Genomic DNA, 21,261 nt, shown 5'->3' on the forward strand with positions numbered 1-21,261 from the left:
AAGCAAAAAGTCACAAAGGTGGATGAAGATACCTTCAAAGAGAAAATACACTGGGGATTCCTTGCTACCTATTTTTCCCCCATGGAAAGCTTTTTCCTTTTTTTTTTTTTTTTAATCTTTATATAGTTTATAATAATGTTTTGCTTCTTCTGTCAAAGTAAACTGGCCAAGATATCACTTAGCTTCATTTCCTGAGACCTGACCAAGGGTCAGAGATTACCTTGAACTGACGTCTGACATTAGCAAATAAACAATCTCCTCTTGTTTCCCACTTGGTGAATCAGCAGTCCCCATGCTAATCGTGTCGAGAGGTTTTTGCTAAAGCAGGGGAAGGGGAATTCCAGGTTGACAAATAAGTCCCCCGAGAAATGCACCTGTCAGTTTCAGGAGAGCCCGCGTGGCACCTCAGAGTCAAGAGCAACAGGACGGACCCAGCCACTGAAAGTGATATTCACAGGGTCATGGCAAGAGTGAGCTACACTGGTGCACACAGGACACCAGGGCAGCTCAAAAACTGTTGGTATTATCCGCCACAGGCCCCAGGAAGAAAAACCAAAGCAATGCATCATTTAAAAGAACATCAGTGCAGACTCAGGAGATGCACTGGTGAAATGACCTTTTGCCGCGTGCGTTGTTTCTTGCTGTGTTGCTATCCAACACCTGGATAGCATCACATACCACCAGTCTCTAGTTCCCCTCTGTCCAAAAACTTTTCTCCACCCAGTTGTCCCAGAGAGAAAATGATAGATCATCTGTTATTTTCTGCCTTTCTACAAGGTTTCTTTCAGAAATATGCCAGAAAAAATGGCCTCTATTTTTTCCCCCCTCCACTTTCTCCAAATAGGGTGATTACTACCACTGCTGTAGTGAACACATATTGAGTGCTAGGCCAAATTCTGAACAAGACCAGGCATGTGAAGATTTAGTCTTCCAAGAAGGAAACCTAGAACCACTGTATTATTCAATGTGCAGAGAAAAGGACGGACACAAAGACCGCTTTTGTGGAAAATGTGATTTTAAAAGAGCCAGATGAAGGGGAACATGGGCAGCTGGGGAGAGGAAGAAAGTGTCTGTGTCATGGTTTGGTGCCTCTCTTTGCCTCTTCCTCCCTGCTCTCTGTACCCTCCTTTCTCTCTGTCACACCAAGGCAAAGTGGGGACCTGTGTGGATTTTGAGACAATTTCATCCCACACCAGGAACTGCAATGCTGAAGTTACAAACCACCTGTCTTTACTCAAAAATCTGCATTGACTCCCCACTTGTGTCACAGATCTGGTCACTGCAGCACTTTACCAGGGAAAATCAGCAGCACCCTGAGCTGACAGCTCCCCACAGAACAGGAGACAAGCCTGCCCAGTCCTAAAACTGCGACATGGCAGAGTGAAACACAAAATTAATAGCACCAATATTGCCATTATCATGTTAGTACAGGCTCCAAATCCTTTTGAATTACAAGACCAGCCTGGGATCAGCCTTCCAAAACAAGCCATGGAAAATCAGGGAATATACTTCCCCTAGCTATCAAATTGTGCTCTTCTCTCTAGAAAAATGTAATTTTTGCTTTCAAAGAAGTGAAAAAGGAATTCCATGGGAAGTAAGAATTATTGTTTTAGTAATGAAATTTCATCAATCCAATTTTACTCATCAAGAACAGAGAGGCTTTAAAAGTGCCCTGAATTTCCAGTATTCAGGTGGCCACTGATGCTCAAATTAGCTCTGTTTCACAGCTGTTATTAGTAGTGCTTTGTGCCTGCTTCACAACTAACAAAACAGTTTTATATTAACACAGGGACCTAAATAGATTTGTCCATTAAATGCTAGTACATTAGACCCAAGGTGTCCCTTACAAGTATCCCAGTGGAGTTTTCTAAACAATCTTGGCTAGAGCAACCTTGGGAGGCAAGTTTACTGAGAAACATCACTATTAATAATAACCATTCCAGGGCTGAATCCAGGGTCTAACACAGAGCTGTTTGGGAAGTATGACTAAAGCTACACCATCCTAGTGGGAAGAGGGTAAAATAAACTGTTGGAAGTAAAATATGGAAAAATAAAATCTCAGCAGAGAATGATGTGATCAAATATTTAGATTCAAAATCCGTTACATTACACAGAATCTTCTTCCCCTCCCCCTGTCCCTGCACTGACAATGATATTGCAAAGGCAACAAAAGTATATTCCTGACAGATCTAAATAAGATTTTTATCTCTAGAGGGGAAGAGACTTGTTAATTTTTTGGTGGGCTGGGCAAAGCAATGAGATTCATATTGTTGTAATTATTAATTTCTTCAGCAAAGTGCTAAATCTCCAGGTACTTTACATATTGGCTACATCCTTTTTTTTTTTTTTTTTTTTTTTTTTTGTATTTCCAGCAAAGCTATTAATTTAATACCATCTTCTCAAAGGAAAGAAATCTGAATGGAATTAAGGATGCATGATCACAGCTAGAAAAATGAGCAGAGACAGGAAGAGGGGCAGAGAGAAAAAATTAAAGCTCTGATAGTTTAGTCTGTTCAAGAACACTGGTGGAAAAGTGTTCTCTAGAATGTTAATTTGTTCTTATTTAGGTAGATTCTCTGTCTTGATCAAAGCCGAAATTTGTTTGTGCCAATAAATAGATATTGGCTGTATCAGACCAAAAATTATTCTCTAGAAAGGGATTTTCTAACAAGATGCTATTTATCTAGAAATATCATGCAAACACACCCAATCTGAATACAAATATGCATGTATATGATTTGTGCCTACAATTCTTTCCTGGAAGGAAAGATTTTACTCCTGCTAAGCCACACTAGGATCAAGGACACTGTGGCTGCAGATCAGCCAGAGAGCACAGTTTGGACAGAGAAAGGAAAGCTGGACAGAGCAGGAAGTCACCATCACCACCTTTCCCTACCTACACTGCACCTCAGGGAACAAGGCTGATCCCTGTCCCTTTTTCCTTGGCTGTGATCTGCTGTGACCCTCTATGGAAGGATGGACCATTACAGAAGGTCTGGGACCAGTAAAACCAGTCTGGGAGGCCTGCTGGGCAAGGGGACTACACTTCAACAATGCCTGTGCCCCACCATTTGCTGGATATGTGCAGGAGAAGGAAGATCAGGGAGGAAAATCCAGACTCACTTCATCAAAAGCAAGTACCAGGGTAGAGAGGATAAATATATCTCATTACGTGATGCATTAATAGCAGTTTGACGCTTCTGGTAAATGTCTGAGAAAATCTTTAAGTCATAATTAAGGGATTTGCTCAGCCCCAACTTTTTTTTTTTTACCTTTTTTTTTTATTTTATTTTTTACTTTTTTGTTTTGTTTTGTTTTGATTTTTTTTTGTTTTGTTTTGTTTTAGTTTATTGAAAATACCAAGCTGATTGTGCTGGGGGACAAGCCAAAAGGTTTTGCTTTAATCTTTTATTTTCCTGTTTCCTTTCTTCTTTTTGCTTGCTCAGTGGTATTCATAAAGCATTACCACCTAGGGACAGGTTGCAAGGGGTTCAAATGTGATGATAGTTTCCATATCACTACCTGAGACTAGGAGAGGCCAAGGGGGAACGTGCTTCCTACTGAGCTTAATATTTTCAAGGAACAATGCCTGTTACAAACCCACAGTGCCGCTGGGCCCCAAATTCTCCTTTTATTAAGAATCAGTCAATGCAGCTCCACCTGGGAAAATTCAGTCTCCAAGCCTCAGCCACGAGTCTTTCTCAGAAAAGGGGGTTCTTGCCATGCCTTTCTGGTTCCCTCCTTTGGCCTCACTGCAGCAGACCAGGATGTTAATTGGAAAAGCAAGGCTAATTAAAACCAGAGAGGCAAACGAAACTGTGGGGGGAGTTACGGGAGGAGAGGGAAAAAAAGTTAAATTCAAGCACATAATAAAGAACATTTCTGCCCTGCTGTTCCTAGGAGGGATCTCATAACAGTGGTGCAACAGCCCAGAGGCTACAAGGAAAAAAAAAATTAAGCTACTGTGTATAACAATGAAAACATTAAACCCTTTGTGTACCATCAAAATGGAAACCAAGAAATAAAGTTAAGATGCTAAACATGTGTTTGAAGAGCACTGAAGCATGCGGCATGTATTTGACTTCCACCTTCTGGGGAGTGCAGGGAGGCATGACTGAGATCTATTAAATCCAATGATGGCCAAATGCTCTGCAGGTGCGTTCTGCTCCAGTCAGGGCACAAATCCTGAAGAACAGATACACGGATTTTAGAGAGTGATGCCACCAGACAAACTGGCTGCCTCGCTGGAGAGGAGTACCCATCGTCACCTTTTCTCACTGAGGATGCTTAGAGGTGCTGCAAATGCTCATCTTGTGGCCCAGCACTTGCCTCTCTGGCTCTGAGGCCAGCCACCCACCATGGCAGGGAGGAGCCTTTGCATACAGAGCAGTTTGAAAGAGACCTCTTCTCACAAATATGACATCCCATCCTCGCAGCTGCCCCGGCACTGGTGCACACAAGAGCTTGCTGATGGAAAGTCGAATCAGCAAGGCCCAGAAAAGGCAAGTAACTGCATTTAAAAGATCAGAGATTGCGGTCTGCAACCGCAGGATCATATCCAGAGAAGCTGCAGTTGCTGGGAACCGGCATGGAACAGGAATGAGATGGGCTTTTGTTCATGAAACCATTTATTTAGCATGGGAATAAGCTCAGATCCAGAGACAGAAAGCTCTGAAGAAAAACAGGGCGAGGGGTTTTGAGGGACAGAACCCTTGAGGGTCTCCACCTTTGAGGGTGGAGTTTAGGGTCAGGGACCACTAGAAACACAACAAGGGAGAAACTCCAGGAGCTCAAACCCAATCAGAACTCCTGGGCTGCCCCTCACATGGGGTCTGGGGTGGGGTAATTTCATCCAGGCCTCACATGGCCCATCTCCCAAAGCAGGAGATCAAAATTCACACTAGCCGGGCATTTCAGCCCTGCCTCCACTTTAACAGTGCTTATCTGAAACTAAATCTTTGCTTCTCTGAGACACCTCAAAACAAGAATTGTTTTCCTTCTCCTCTCTAATTAAAGGCTTTCTTTATGCTTAATGTCTCCAAGAATGATAAGACCAAGCTAAATCTCAGGTGATGCAGAACGTTTTTTTTCTGATGAGTCAAAGGGGCTGCAGAAGAAAATGAGAGGGCCAAGACTGATGTCCTCATCTTCCTTCTTGCACATCCCCTCCTCCCTTTTCTTCAGGAAAGTTTCACATCTTTTGCAGAGTTCCCAAGTGCCCTCAGAGTTGTTAACCCCTTTGCTGGCTCCACACAGAGCCTCTTTCCTGCAGGTCATTGGATGCTCCCCATTTCCAACCCAAGCAGATGGGAAGGAAAAGCTTGTGGCAGCAAATATGGACAAGGTTATATTCCTAACCATATTTTTTTTCAGCAACCCAGAGGTGACTGTTTCTTTCAGAAATGCAGCTTGAGACTCATTTTAAGGCCATTCAGACACAAGGAAAGTTAAACTTTCTCAAGTGTATCAAAAGCTTGTGAGACTATAATCTAGTTTATTGATAAACAAGTAGGAAAGACTGATTTTCCCCCTAAAACACCACTTTATTTTCAGCTGAGAAAGAGACCTGAATATTTGAAACACACCCACAAAGTACCAAAAGGAAAACACAGGGTACAATTCCCTTTTTTTTTTTTGCTTTTACTCTCAAGCTCACTTGTTATTAGTTAAAAATTTACCTCATTAATTGGCTGTGAGGAGGAACACCATTCACAAGACATTTAGCTACTAGGAGTAGGAAAAAAAGAAAGATAAAACAATATAGATTGAGAGATTGAACACTAATTTGCATCACAAGAGGCTTTGTGGTGGGAGGGTACAATAATTTGAAGCATTCCTCTCCCTACACAGTGAAATTGCCCTTCCACAACCTGCTTCATCAGCTTACAAAGAATTTCTGTTTCTAAGGGATTTTCACCTCTCTCTCTTTGTTTCTTCACCAGGATCACAGTAAGTGTGATAGGACCTTAAGGACAAAGAGAGGAAAATAAATAAAAGAAGGCAAGGACAATTGCAGAGCGGCCAGTGTTAATGTCACCATATAAAGGGTCTGTCAGCATTTCCATTAGAAACTCCTATTTTCAAAGGTTTATAACTTGGCCATAAAAATTCACTCTGAGCAGCAGCTGGAAACTTGGCAAACAAAATCTCACTCAGCTTCGATTGATTTTTCTTTTTCTTTCTTTCCCCCTGTTCCCCATCCACCTTTATCCTCTATCTCCTCCACTCCCCCTTTCTTTTATCCTCCTCCTAGACACTAACTTTGAGTTGATTTAACCAAAGGATGCAAGAACAGGCATCCTGTTACACATGGTGAGATGCACCAACACTGCTCACTTTTTGCCTTTTCTGGTCCCTAGTGCTTCCTTTGAAAGTCCTGCAGTCATTTGGGGCTTTTGCTTTGCTTCCTACTTTTTTTTTTTTTTTTTTTTAAATAAAGCATTTTCCAAAATTTTTGAGACAGATCTCTGCTTTGGACTGACTGCAAGACCTGTGTATCAATGTGTCATCATCCTCCCCCCCCTGCCCCAGCTTCTTTGGAGAGAAATAATTAATTAAGAAGAATCTCATCAGGAAAGTGTGTGTTGCAGTCAGTCCTTTGTGGCATGTGAAGTCTGGTCAGAAATGTCAGGATAGCTCAGCTAGAAACAGGAAATGCTGTGTCTCCTGGTTCGTGCTGGTTCTGACCCACCAGATCCCTTCTCCTGTCATGCAAAGGGCTCATCTACATGGGATGTTTAAGTGAATATGACAGCAGCCATCTTGGCTGACACTTGAGAGCAAACTGGAGACTCTAAGCATGATGCTGTGCAACTTGAATTAAATTGCCAAGGCGGACGGAGCAGGCACGGAGAGGGGATGCATAACATATGCTGAACAGCAGGAAGGCAGATCTGTAGGTGTAAGGAGTGACTTGAATTAAATGCAGTTTGCCCTGGTACAAGTCACTCCCCAATAGCAGCTCTGAGTATTCACAGATGAAGAGTGAGAGGAAGGAGGAAAGGGAAATAGGGGCATTGCCTGTGGTTGGATAGAGAGATTTCAGAAGAAGTTTCAGCAAAAGTAGGTTTTAATGTGATGCCAAGCAAACACACATTGTGAAAGCAGAGCAAGGAGGCTGAAAAGTGAGGCATGAAAGGCTGAGAGTTCAGGCTCAGGAACATCCCTGTGTTTGAGATGCTTCTCTGAACTGCCTGAGTCAGCAAAAGGGAGAAGATGATGGGGAAGTACTGGCCTCTGTCATGAGATTTTCCATCCTAGTTTTCATTGGCAACAGCAAAAACTCACACATAAAATCAAAAACGTGAGAGACTAAATAGGAGGAAAAAAAAAAGACAAAATATTGATGGTCCAGATTTTGGGGCATGTAATATTTGTATGTGTGAGCTGGGGGGGATTATATTCATGCCTGCACACTTGTGTTGAATTCCACAGAGCAGTGTTTTTCTTTTCCACCACGTGTCAACATATAATTCAAGCTGGACAAAGTGAGATGACAAGACCAAAATAGCCACAGTATGATTTATGGATCACCTGAAATATTCAGTGCTCTCTTTCTATTTTTACATTAATCTAGGAAAAATAAACAATTATATTAGAAGCCCATAAGGAAATTACATCAGTGCGGAAATAGCCTCTTTATACCATGATCTCATTTTTCAGACTCTGCACAAAGAATTATCTTTACAATGAGGCATCTCCCTCTGCTTTGTTTTGCACATACTAAAGTGCCTAAAAAAAAATTTAGGGCAGTGTCTATGTCTTCCTCCAAGTATATTATATTTCTGCATCAGTTAAACATGAGAAGTGAGTTTAAATGCTAACAGTTCAAAACTGAATCCAAGCTCTGTCAAAATTAATGTTCGGGGTGTTTTATCTAAATTTCATACAATCATGTTTTGTCAATGTCCTAAGATATCAACCTACTTGCTCAGTGGCTTAGAATTTATCCAGTAGAACATATGAGCTCATCTAATTCAAACTTGTGTGTCTTGAATACCCCACATGAAACTGAGATAACAATACTTATCTATCCTTTGGAAGAAATGCTGTAAAAATTGGTACTTTAAAGAAAATTTTTAAAGTCAGCTTCAAATTAAATGAGAAGAAAAATTTAGTTAAAAATCATTTTCATACATTTCTGCCTGAGTACGTAAGCTCAGCAAATGCTTGTTTTCCCTTATTAGAGTAGTGGTGTCCCCTAGCAGCAAAAGAAAGGGCAAGCAAATAAAATGTTAGAAGAGAATTGGGGTTGCAAGAAAGCTCAGAGAGAAAGGAAGGAGCACAGTAATTAGGAGAAGGACTTAGGGAATCAGTTACATCATCCCATGGAGTAAGAGATCAAGTGGAAAGGAGAGGAACCAGGAGAGACTTTGTTTTTGATGTTTTTAATTGATGCAATGCATGGCTGGTGCCTGAAGATTTGCTACCAGTTTTGTTATTCTAATTAGCAAAGTGTACAGACAGGCAAACCAACATCAAAACCCTGATCCATCGCTGCAGACCTCAGGCAGCTTCGGCAGCAACTGAGGAGATGCGTAAAGCACCGTGACACCAAACACCTACACGCTGAAAGAAAAGGGATTTATGGGCTACGCATGCAAGGCTGGCAGGGAGACTGTCCCTGTCCCTTCCTGTGGGATGCAGGCACCCCTGGTGAGCTACAGCTTCAGCAGCAGCAAAGCAAGACTCAGCTCAGGCACACCTCTGATGGCTTAATCCTGCACTTGGTGAGGAAGGGGGTGTTTGGGCTTTATTTTATTTTATTTTTATTTTTTTTTTGACAGAGGTTCATGAATATGTTTGATATGTTTGATTTATATCAGTTAGGGTAGGCTGAGTAAAGTTACTGGATAAGAGAGGCTAAGGAGGTGTATGGTTAGGGATTAGAGTGTGGTGATAAATGGTAATATGCTTTTGTAATTAAAGTAAATCTTATGTTAAAAAGGAATGAAGTCTGTTTGACTGGTAGATAGGGGTTTGGGTCTATTTACAGTCCAAAGGCACATTTAAACTGCTGAATCTCCCACTTCCAAGTAGATCCTTCGACTGTGTGATAAGCGTGTGTTTCATTTTCTTACAGACTCCTCCTTATTCAGGGCACATCCTGGTTTCTGTAGGAATGAGTTTTTTCTTTGTGATTGCTATCCAGAAGTTGAGCTTGGAAAATGTGACCTAGTTCTGTAAATATTTGACCTCTCTATCCCTTGCACACCCCATCCTCACCTTCCTCCACTTCTCCATACAAACTGTCAGCGAAACACTTTCCTCATGGTGTCACCTCTCATGGGGTAGGGAAAGGGCAGCAGAAACACAAAAATGGCACACAAAAAGAGTGGTGCTAATGTTTTCCTCTGAAGGTATTCACTTTGCACTTCACAAAATGGCTACCCAGCTATAAAACATCAGTGGGGGATTTAAGTATATCATATATATTTATATAGCAAGATAAAATAATCTTAGATATAACTGGATATATCATGGTCCCAAGAAAATTACTTGAGGCATTGCAGCTATGTAGGAAGCTAATCTTTGTATCATATTATCCCAATTACCCGTTTATTATTTCTTCTGCTTCCATTCAGAGAAGGATTTTCCAGTCTGATAAAGCATATGCCAACTTGAAATTAAGAACTGGAGATTTTCACATGTAAAAGTTGGACCTGAAAATCATTCTTTGACATCTCAAGTTTTGAATTATTTCAGCAAAAATGAACAGTTTTCATAATCAATTTTTCTTTGTTTTTTTTGGGGGGAAAAGGGACTGGGTGTGGGTGGAGGAAGAATATGTTTTGATCATTCACAGAATTCTTCAAGTCAAAACCCATACAAATTCCTCTAATATAAAGCTCCATACTCTGCAAAGGTCTCCTACTCACTGTCACCCCAATCTTCCCACCATTCCAACTTTTTTCCCCTTTTAAATATCTCCATGAAATTCCATTTATTTTGTTTGAAACCTTCATCTCACCCTTTTCCCTGAACAGCACTTCCCTCATATAAATATCACAAAATGCTGAATGTATTTTTTTTCTCTGAGGAATCATTTATGCCATGCTAAAGGTACCGCATGGCATTCAAGTTGTTCTAATTTCTCTGGATTCAGGCTAACCAGCAGCACACCACTCCCACTTTGTCTTGCAGCTGTAGCTAAACCCTTACCAGTGCCCAGTGAAGGATGCCTGTACCTAGGATGTGATTATTGTATCCCAGCCTGAGCATACTCCAAGCTATACATGCCTGTACACAAATGAAACACATTCCCAGTGGATTTTTGCTCATCTTTTAATCAAAATACCTAACTTATTCTATGAAATCATCTCCTATAGAAAGAAATAATGAAAACACCGAGTGTCCTGACACAATCACTTGCAGTGGAAAGAGAAACACTCTGACCAAGGGGACCAGAAGACAGTGTAGGATTGAGACAAAGAATTTCAAGCAAAGTGATGCCAGATGATTTGCCTTTCTGCAGATAGGCACTCAAAAACAGAGCAGCAAAGAGTTATCTGACCTCTGAGAACTGTCCCTTAGACACAGGACCGTATGGACATAATCACACACTGCTGGCTTCTCTGCCTGCAGCCTCCCTCCACTTTGTCCCCCAGGCAAAAACCATTCAGGGACATAACCCTGTTCACTTACTCAGGGGAAATTCTACATTCCCACAATACAGATCACAATGAGATTCCTTCCCAAAACAGAAAGTTCACAGGATCCCTTGGTACCTATATTTTCACACACACAAAAGGAAAGAGCAGGAGAACGCAGCTGTATTCACCAGCTCATATTATTATAATTAAAAAAAAAAAATAAAACAACAAAACAAAATCCAAAGGCCAGCCAAATACACTCTGGACATCCACATTTGTATGGTTTATAGCAGGTGCAAACCTAGAGGACATTAAAAAAAAACCAGCAACAACAACAACAAATCTGTGTCTTAGAAGACGTGGCCAGAGTTTGTCTTTTGAATACCATTATTGCCTTCATTACACTGCTTTCACTTTGTGAACTATCTTTCCCAAAAGCAGTTCTTCATTTTTTTAATCTCCTCGTCTTCCTTTCTTTTCCCATAAATAGTTGACTTTAGCCCTTGACGATAATTTCCTATTGAAACTGGTGTAATCTCTGACAATTTATATATATATTACAAAATAAATTATTAATTATGAAGTTCCCCATGCTTTACTCTATCCCTATGGGCTCCATGAGGTGTTAAACTCCTCTGCTGGAAGGATGTGTATCTAAACTTGAGTGGGAGTCTAATATATTCACAGCCTCAGACAAGTTAGGTGTGACAGCTCCCCAAACCCCACATCCTTTAAGAGCCACACTCGCAGCAAACGTGTCTACCTTCAGCACAACCAACCAAACCACTGTTTATTAGGTGACAATTCTGCTACCCACTGCGACACGATGAAACCTCTCACATCCTCCAAGCAGGCTCTGGCACAGGCAGGGAAAGCCAGTGAGCTCAGGCTGGTCTCACAGCTGGCAGTGAACACACCTCCTGCAGGTAGCGCTCAAAAGGTTCTTGTCCTGGCTGGCTACTGAGTGACCATTTGTCTGGCACCTATTTTTGAGTGGTTTGAGTATCCATTCCTGCAGGTTCCATTCCCTCTCCTGTGAGGTCACTGCACAGGACCCAGGCAGAGCAGAACTGACTGTGCCCTGGGGTGCAAGGGGTCCAGCCCAGCCTGGAGACACGGCGCTCCGAGGAGCACGGTGCCGAGACACCATTCCGAGTGCAGGAGCAGCGCACGTGAGAATGGCTTCCTGCAGGAACACAGGAAAAGTTACCTAAAGGTTAAGTGACTTCAGAACTTAATGCATTTGCAAACGACATTTAACACCAGCTTCTATTTCCTCCTTAATAGGAACAAAAATTATAGTCTCTATGACCAACCTGAAAAGATGCTGGAAACTCTAACCCTGAAGCAAGGTTTTCCTATTTTTTTGGCCATGAATATTTATTTTCCCACTCTTCATTAAAAATGGGTGGTTGTAAAAGGAAAGGCAGTGGAGAAGCTCTGGTACTTCAGCATCCTTAAGAACAGCAAGGTCTCTGCAAATTTTTTTTATTCAGCTCAGTTAATATGGAAGTGTATAGGGGCAGCAATTTAGGTGTGGGTTTCTGTACAGCTACATACGTGCAGATATCCTCACAGTACACTTCTGTGTGTGTGTGTATGTGTGTGTATATGTGTATATATATATACATATGTATATATATAAAATCTTCAAGACCTAAAATGCACACAGCTGTTAGCAGCTGAAACGGGCCTTAATTACACTCAGGTTGTCATGGTAACATCTGACAAGCTTTGACTTCCTGGATGGGAGCGTTTGCCCACTTGGAGTTTCAGCGTATCAAGAGAGGTTCTAAGGAAAATTAGAATAAATCACACAAGTTTCCCTGGCCTTTGTGTCTTCCTGCCAAGGCAAGAGGACTAGGAAAGGATATTGCTCCGCAGGCTTCACACATCAGAACAAGGCAAAAAGCAAAATGATACAGGAATTTAAAAGATAATGGCACTTAAAATACTTTGTTGTGCTGAGAACCAGCATCCAGCTTAAGATTTCAAAGCATTATCATAATTTCTACATTTGTAAGGCCTCATTAATATCAATAAGTCTGGTGCATGAAGTCATCGGTGGTAATATCTTAGCTTTTATTTCTTTTATTCAAGTAAGATGACTAATGGAGAAGGATGTTACACATTTCACCCATCATCTTGTATCAAGCCAGTGACGCAGTCAGGAAGGGAGCTTAGGTCAGTTCTAACTATGAGTCCATACTCAAGGGCAGCTGGTTTAAAATGTATTCATTGATATCACATTGTCTCCGCTCTTGCCTTTCTCTTTGTGGAAATCAAATAATTCCTTGTTTTCCCTTCAAATGCCTTACAAAAGTTATTATTCCTATGAATAGGATGTTCAACCAGCTTCTCCCTCTTCATCCTTTCCATATAATAAAAACTAAAAAACAAAAAATGAAGCAAACAGGAGAAGCCCTTCTTAAATCACCACACATCAAGGCTACTTTTAGCCATCTGGCCCGCATGCACGTTTTCCTGAATAGCTGGCAAAATAGCAGTCCTGTGATGCACAACTTCAACAGAAAGCATCCATCTGGTGAGAGTGGTTCCAGCAAGGAATCACAGAGTGGGAGCCAGTGATCTGAACTCCAAGTTCGAGTTATTCAACCTAGACTTCTTTTTATAGGCAATGCAGACCAACAGGCAAAGGTCAGTGTGTCTCTGAAGGTTCCTGTCCCTTTCCTGGCTGTAAAATGGGTCTATGACAGCCCAATCATGCATGGACAGTTGACTTTCAAACACTGTAGATATGGGGCAAGACGAATCTCCTCTAAGAGCTCTGCAAAAGCCAAGACACAACAAGTGGCAGCTCTGCTTAAATCACGCAGATGTGGCTCAACAGCTCCAGCACAAAGGGGTGTTAGCAATGCAGAATTCATGTGTTTGTACAGCAGGCCTCCAAACGCTGCTGTAATACATCTAAGAAAGAAGAACTGAAAATCCTAATGAAAGCAAATTTGCATACAAATGAAAGTTATTTTTGCACGCACTATTCCCCCACCTCCAGTTTCATTCTTTTCTCAGAACCTCAAGGATGCATAAGACACGAGGAATTACTGCTGGACAGAAACCTTGTTCCATTTCCCACAAAGAGAAGAAACAGCAAAATTTCTCACAAAATGTGCTTGGCTATTTCTATGCACTGATGCGTTTAAGGAAAAAGCAGAGAGGGACAAAAAGACTTATCTTTTTTTGTAACTTAAAAAGATGGAAGAATAGCGTTTCAAAGTGGAAAGTCAAAATGCTTCAGTTCAGGAAACTGAAGGAGAAATGAGGAAAGGGATAAAACCTCTGGGCCTCCCCAAGAATTTCAGAGGGCACAATGCTCTAAAAGGTTTTATTGCAAAATGGCATTTTTACACTAAATCTTATATTTAAAGCCAAAAAATATTTTAATAAAAAAATTATTCTTCTTTTTTACTGAGCACTGAATGTGTGTTATTTTGTCTCTGAAGGATTCTTACATATTAACAGAGCTTTTTGCATCATCCTTTCTTAGGAACCTATGTTTCTAACTTTCACTCCTCTCTCTCTCTCGTCCTCCTCCCCCACTTTAATTTTATTATTATTTTTTTTTCTTTCATTTCATAAGCTCTTAGCTTTTTAATATGAGAGCCTTTTATTTCTATAAAACTGCAGCTGCTTTCATTTAGTTTTATGGATTTAATGTATTTAGAGGTTCCAAGAGAAGCTTGGAGCTGGCGGTATTATCCAGACATTTGCTGCTTAGTGCCTTTTCTAATGACAAGACTTATCTGATTCAGAACATTTCATATCTGTAGAAAAATTAATTCTCTCTCTCTTTGTCTTTAGGCCTCAAGATTTAATTTGTTCAGGGGATTCTTTCAAGCAATTTTTTTTTTCCCTTTGCAGATACCCTGATGACTTACTTCCAATGCTGAAGTTGTTCTTCCTGCTGGCACTTTAGTCTGAAGCATTTGCAACTTGGTACTTGTGTGCCTTCCCATCACCACAGCATTTGAGCTGCTGTCAGTATTTAATGTATTTGTCCTCCTGCTCTGTGGGGCAGAGGTTGCCTCTCTCACCATTTTGCACGCATGGAAGTGAAGCCAAGAGAGAACCAGAGCTTGTATCTGCAATTGATCCATACTGATTTCAATATGAGCCACCCATCTCAAACACTATTCTGAGTGTAAGACAAAGTGGTTTAGTCTAGGCTGAACAGGACATTTTCTGAAGGAGTGGAAAGGAACTTGGGCATGATATTAAGGTCACCATCCTTTCTACGGGTACCCCACACCAATCAATGGTATAATGTCCCTGGAAACATTTACGTTAAGCCAAAGAAACATATCCATTAGAGAAAATCAGTCAAACCATGGTTGAAACTTTTTTGGACATCAACCCTCATACTGAGAAACACAGGATGGCAACCTGTGTCACTTAAGACACCTCCAGAGACAAAACTAGGTGAGGTACAGCTGTCCTGTGCTGCTTGCAGGTGAACAGCATGTGAGGCAGCCTATCAACATTCAAAAAAGCCCATGATCCTTTTGTGAGTTGGAACATTAGACAAGTATATTTATTTAAGACTACTTTGTCCTCTCATCAGAGTAACCCAAGAACAGTAGTAGGATGCTAAGGCATGGACGAAGACTTTGCAATTACTGAAACACCAATTTAGTTATCACTTGCTATTACTCTGTCACCTCTGTTGAACAGGAGAAAACTGCACTTGTTCAGAAGCACGGTTATTATCCATATCTATTTTCTCTATTTCATCTCTCCTCTTTTTGTCCTCTGCAATAACTCCTGAGGACCTTTAGAAGGCCTCATACTAGCCTTCTTCTTCACCCCATCTATTAACCTGATCAGCAATGAAAAAGTTCATTGCAATATTCATCCATCATTTTTAGGCTTTATTGTTAATATCCTTTAATACATTTATGGGGAATTTACACCTTGCAGAAGCACCATTTCTAATCACTAAGGACAGTTCACTGTCTTCCTTAGAGTTAAACTCTTCCTGCATTTTTCTTGCAATATTAAGGACTAGACCACTGATCCCTAATGTACCATTTTCACATATTTATTTCGTCTAACCTGTTAAGAAACCAAACAAACAACTAAAACCAAAACACCATACATATATTTTAACATTATTGGTTTTGAAATCTAAGCCTGAGAATGTGTATATTAAAATTTGACAATTAAATCAGTTGTAATCAGATCTGAATTTAAATTTCTGAAATTGTGAAAAGACTGCAAGAACAATATTGAAGAAATAAGAAATAGACCTTAGGATTAGAAGACAAACTTTCTTCAAAGTCATCAAAACTTCTATGTTTGTGTTTCAAATCCTTGTCATAAAAATAGAAACCATACAGAAATCTGAATTTGAGGTGACTGGGAATGGGACTTGGTCTAGAGAGCACAGAAAACAACAGCAACAGCAAAATAAAAGTCAGTGCTTTCCCCACCCTCGTGAAGACTTCTGGAAAGTTAAAATTTAAAATATTGAGAACACAAGGCTGACTGAGAAGGAAAGACTTTCTCATGTTTTTGCTTCCTTTTGTTCAACGATCTGGGAGGAAAAACCAAACTCCCTATATGTCAAAAGCCTGCCATCCCTATCCCTTTAGAAGCTCATGTTTATGAGGCATTTCAATAAAATGAAGAGGAAATTATTTGCTGCTTTGCTAAAGAACAAAGCCACCAAAAAATACCTTCATGTTTGCATACCATAAGGCAGCTAAAGGGCATCCCTCAAACCCTACTAAATGCATTCCCATGCACCTGCTTTCAAGAATTTCGATGGGAAAGCTCATAAAAAGCTTGTGTTTTATCAATTGATGGGGCAGGCTAGTTGTAACTGCGTGTGGCACCATCCCTGAAAGAGGGGAAAAGACAAGGGGTAGGTATGAGACTGTCTCTGTATTTCCCATCTGAGTCCTACAAATCTATTAAATATTAAATACATGTGTTAGATGCCTCACTGGCCACTGAAGATTGTGCTAGGCACTGCACAGAAGCAGACAGCATCCTGAAGAGCTTACAACCCAAAAAAGGTGAGACAGCAAATGGAGGTGACAACAAACGGGGGTGACAGCAAGCTGCTTTCCAAGGATCGTTGTGAAAAGATCAAGGAAGAGATGGAGTGGAAGCAAAACCCAGCTTTTCAGCCCAAAGTTGAGCAAGGTGTTCAGAGAGATGGTGCCCCTCTACCTGCTACCTGTACATGCAGGCACCTTCCCTGCACACACAAGTTTGGAAAGAACTTGTGGAGGGAAGTGCTTCTCCAAGGATTCTGGAGAGATGGGCAGCAGAGGACACCTCAGGATGCAAAACACAAGAGTCCACCCTGGACACCCACACCTCGAACAGAACCATGTCTCTTCAGGCCAGTGCTTCACTGTTCCCATGGAGAGTTCAGAGGGTGGATGTTTTGTTATCTCAGGGAGGAGACAACACAGCTGGGATGGGGAGGGTCACAGCAGTAGGTGTTTGTACACATCACAGACCCCCAGCTCTCCTAGAAACACATTTTCCCTGGTTTAACTCTCCAACAGAGCCACAGACAGAGCTGAACTCCATATGCTCCATTTCATATCCCTTCCCTTATAAACCTTTATTAAGGCTTTATGTTACACAACTATCACCGATACAAAACATTTAGGCTTCCAGGAGACCGAGTGCATTAAAACTCCTTGCGTGGAATGGCAGGAACCAATTCCTCATTTTTACTGGCTGGGAACTGAACCTTAATAGGCCACAGAGCACAAAACTCATAAACCATTGGAGTAAGGGAAGGAGGGGAGAGGGGGAATAAGGAGGGAGGAGGGGGAGAAGTTTGTTGCTGAGGTTATGAAATTGTAACAGAACAAAACAAGAGATGTGAAACAGGCCACAGCAAGGAGTTCTCCCCACCTACGGCAGAGTTAACCTTGCCACTGATGTCCAGCAGCTAAAAGGGAAGAAAATAAAGCAGGACCATGCTCCTAACAAAATAAAGTGTTGTTCCTTGGCACTGGAGTAGCAGCAACCCTCATTTCCAGCCCTTGTTCTCCTTGGGAGAGTTTGGGGATTTCTGGCTCAGACATGAGTTGCCTTTGCCTAGCAACCAGCACAAAGTCCGTCTGTCAGCCTGGTCTACAGTCGCTTCATCCTGCCTTCCCCCTGCTCCAAGCACACAGCAGGGTCTCCAAGCTCATTTGTCAGACTTCAGCTCCATCCACCTTGAAGCCCGTCTGAAGAGAGTGTTCTCCTGTACCAACTACAGACAGCAAGGTGGTTTGGCCCTGGTGTATTTCATCCCATTCCCCTTCACCTTATTCTGCTGTTGCAGCCCCTCACTGGGAAGCTCTCAGAGGAGGGACTACCTGCTCTGAGGAGATGCTTAACCCAGCTGACTCACCTACGAGGAAGGATTAGGCAGTTCTGTAGCCACACATATCTCTCTCTGCCCGGCTGTGATGTTAAAATACCTGTTTCTGCTGATGGGAACATTCTGGGTGCCAGGATGCTTTTAAAGCAGGATGTGGGACAAAGCAAAAAAAAAAAAAAAAATCAAAAAAATCCCAGAAAACCAAAACCAACCAAAACCCTACAGCAGCTGGAAGATGATTTCCAAGGGCTGCTTTCCCTAGAAAATGTCATGTTCTATAGATGCAGACACAATTCTGCATTGGAGATTGGAGAGGAAAAGTCAAATTTAAAACTCAGAACACTTCCCAGATGAATTAAATTCTGCAACCATTTATTTTGCTGTGGAAAGTTACTGCTGTGATCCTCCCCATGCTGCGTCACTGTGACCTGAAGCACCTGAGCCAGGAATTATTTGACTTCCTGGAAGAGTAAGAAGTTACTTTACACCCCTGCTCCAGAAGAGGAACTTAATAGGAAATTAAACAAACTGAAATGTGCAAGACAAGCCTGGTAAATGCAATTGTGCTCCAGTCAGAGTCAGAAGAAGTGGCTGCTCTCCAAAAGTTTGAGCAAGTTAGTCCCTGCATCAAGGTTTCTTCAAGTCAGAACAGAAGATAATCACCCATTCTGGGCACGAGAAGGATATTTACTTAATGTGTTCTGACTTTGGAAATGGAAAATTATGAGATACATGGCAACTGTTACCTTCCAGAGCTTAAAGTTATCATAGTGTCATTCTTCTAATTACAAATCAGACTCTTAATGCCAAAGGCCAAAAGGAGACTGATTCCAGAGGTAAGAGCAGTATCAACTAAAATTACTCTGGAGGCTGCCTGGTATCACATCACAGCCCACCATCAGGAATCTTCTCCCCTCATCAATGGGCACCTCTTTTCTTGGGAAATTGCAGCCACAGCCCAGTCTAAGCACAGGGTACAAGATGCTGGATTCAGCCATGATAATCATAGACAAACATTGGCAAGGCTGAGACAGATGGGTGGTTATTCTCACTCTGCTGGGTTGCTAGGGCAGCACCAAAGTTTCTCATTGAACAGCTTCTCTCTAAAAAAGAAAAAGGTGGAAGAGACAATAGTTTTTTTAACATTTTTAATGACATCAAATTCAATTGAAACGAGCTACTTTGTCATCACGGCTTGTTATCGATTGCAAGCTGAACATTCTCGGCAAAACTGGGACAAGCTAGAGTAAATCTTACATAAAAAGCACAGTTCTATTGATCACAGCGGCCGCCACTGGCCCTCCACAGAAGCAACAACCAGCTACTTTAATAAAAATGTAATTCTCCAGTAGAGAGGAACCCATCTGCATTCCAAACCACTCTGCATCATACTCTTCCAAATGCTCTTGAGAGAGAAAGCAGACCAGTTCATCCCCCTGATAAAACACTGTTACTATGCAGTGACACCACCACACTTGATTTAAATACATCTGGCATTTTCAGGTGTAATGCCTCAAGCAATAATAGTAAAAAACCAGAACAACCCTAGTTACACCCTCGGGGAGTTGCACGTGTGTGAACTGAGTAACTTATAAGAGTTCCTATTTCCATAGTATCAATCTCTTTACATTCTGAAATGTATTTATCCTCCTTCTACTCAGGGGAAGGAGAGATCATTGCTGCTCCTTTTGCTTTGCCAATGTTTTCTCAGATCTTCACTTCCTATGGCATGGGAGTTGGAGGGCTGAATCTTGGTGTGGGTTTGGTCATGGCCATGCAGGAAGAGAGTGCTGTGTCAGAAATCTGGCGTTGGCAGCAGTCACAGGTCAGACCCCAGGCTGTGATAATTACAGCAGGTGTCGATGCATTGGGACTTCTACCTCCGTTTATACTATTAGGAAATCACACCTGGCTCCAAAGAGACTGTTGTACATATCTCCCTCACCACCACCCACAGTGCCACCACATCAACACTCACTTTTTGAGCAAAAGGAGGCCCAGAGCCCCCTGGTTTTTTCACTGAGCCCCATGAGAAGTCCCTCCCCTTTGTCACAAGCTGGATCCTTGCACAATAAAGGACACATAGCTCATGTGTGGCCATGTGATTCTGGGGACTACTGAGCCTCTGTTCAGCAAGCTGAGGAGTTAATAGAAGCAAAACAAATCCCCCTTATTTGCCTCAGGGTTAAGGGTCAGTGTAAGTAAATCATTAATTAACAGGCTGGCACCTCAGTGCTATTGACAGGGTTTTGTGTACACAGTGGGACTGTGGCACCCCCTGCAATTAAGCAGGCAGTGAACTTTCCTCCTCCTGCTGCCTCCCACTCTGCTTGAGCAGGCTCACTCTCCCCTGTCCTCAACAGAGCCTCCTCTTTATTCTTCCTCTCAGCACAGGTTACCAGCTGCCCCTGTACTTAGGCTTTTATCCTGCCCAGCCCAGCTGCCTTCAGAAACCAAGTCCCCTTATTTTGTTTCTTTCCAACTTCATGCAACACCTGCTCCTTTAAAAAACCTCACTGGTTATGCATCCATCAACTTAAGCATTTATTTGAGCCCCCTGCTCTGGTAAAATGAATCCACAGAAGACTCAAAAGGGTTCACAGGTATGTGGTGATAACTCTTCAGCCTTAAGACACTGTGTTGTCTTAAAGGAGAAAAAAAATATTCTTCAGCTCTCAGCCCTTAGATTTAAATAAAAAATTTGGGATCCTAATATCCTAGTAATGACACCTGGAATTATTATTTTTTTTTTTTCCCCTTCTAATCAAAAGAGGTTTTTGACAGCCTGATATCTATACCAGATGGGAAATTGCCATGTAAAGAGCAGTCATTTCAGAGACTCCACAGTCACAGATCCTCTTAACAATCAGGCCTACAGTGTCAGAGGAGTTTCTAAGGAATTTGTTATACCATTTTATTTGCAGGGGAGTCTGCTTTCTTTTGGTTGCTTTGGGTTTCAGAAAGGTCTTGGCCTTCAGGCTGAAGGTCTGAGGTTGGTAACAAAGACCTCAGAGCTACGTCATGCTGAGATCAACACTGGCTTTGGAGCTGAGCTTAGAGCACCAGGGAACTTCAGCTGGAAACCCAAGATCAAGGTTCATCATTCTCAAACCCAAAATTAAACATCCCATCAGTGTGAGATGAGGGGACAGCCTGCAGTCTGCCAGTTCCCACACTACAAATCAGAGACTGCCCTGGCAGAAAGTTAATGTGTATTTATGTGGCTCATAATCAAAACCAGTTACAGATGCTCCCATCCACTCAAACTTTTGAAATAGAAGCATCTGAACAGCCAAACTTCCCCACTCCTGAAGC

The 21,261-nt window shown here is 41.8% G+C and overlaps 1 protein-coding gene and 1 long non-coding RNA gene across 17 annotated transcripts in view; one reads left to right on the forward strand and one right to left on the reverse strand.

The window, feature by feature from the left end:
- Positions 1-21,261, reverse strand: part of CELF4 (CUGBP Elav-like family member 4) — a 709,508-nt gene that overhangs the window by 571,892 nt on the left and 116,355 nt on the right. The gene's annotated exons all lie outside the window — the stretch shown is intronic.
- Positions 11,634-14,746, forward strand: LOC111941051 (uncharacterized). Its single transcript, XR_002869827.2, has 2 exons — positions 11,634-11,808; positions 14,475-14,746. It is a non-coding gene; the product is annotated as an uncharacterized LOC111941051 (long non-coding RNA).

Source organism: Cyanistes caeruleus, chromosome Z, assembly GCF_971803275.1.
Source record: "Cyanistes caeruleus chromosome Z, bCyaCae1.hap1.1, whole genome shotgun sequence".
NCBI lineage: Eukaryota > Metazoa > Chordata > Aves > Passeriformes > Paridae > Cyanistes > Cyanistes caeruleus.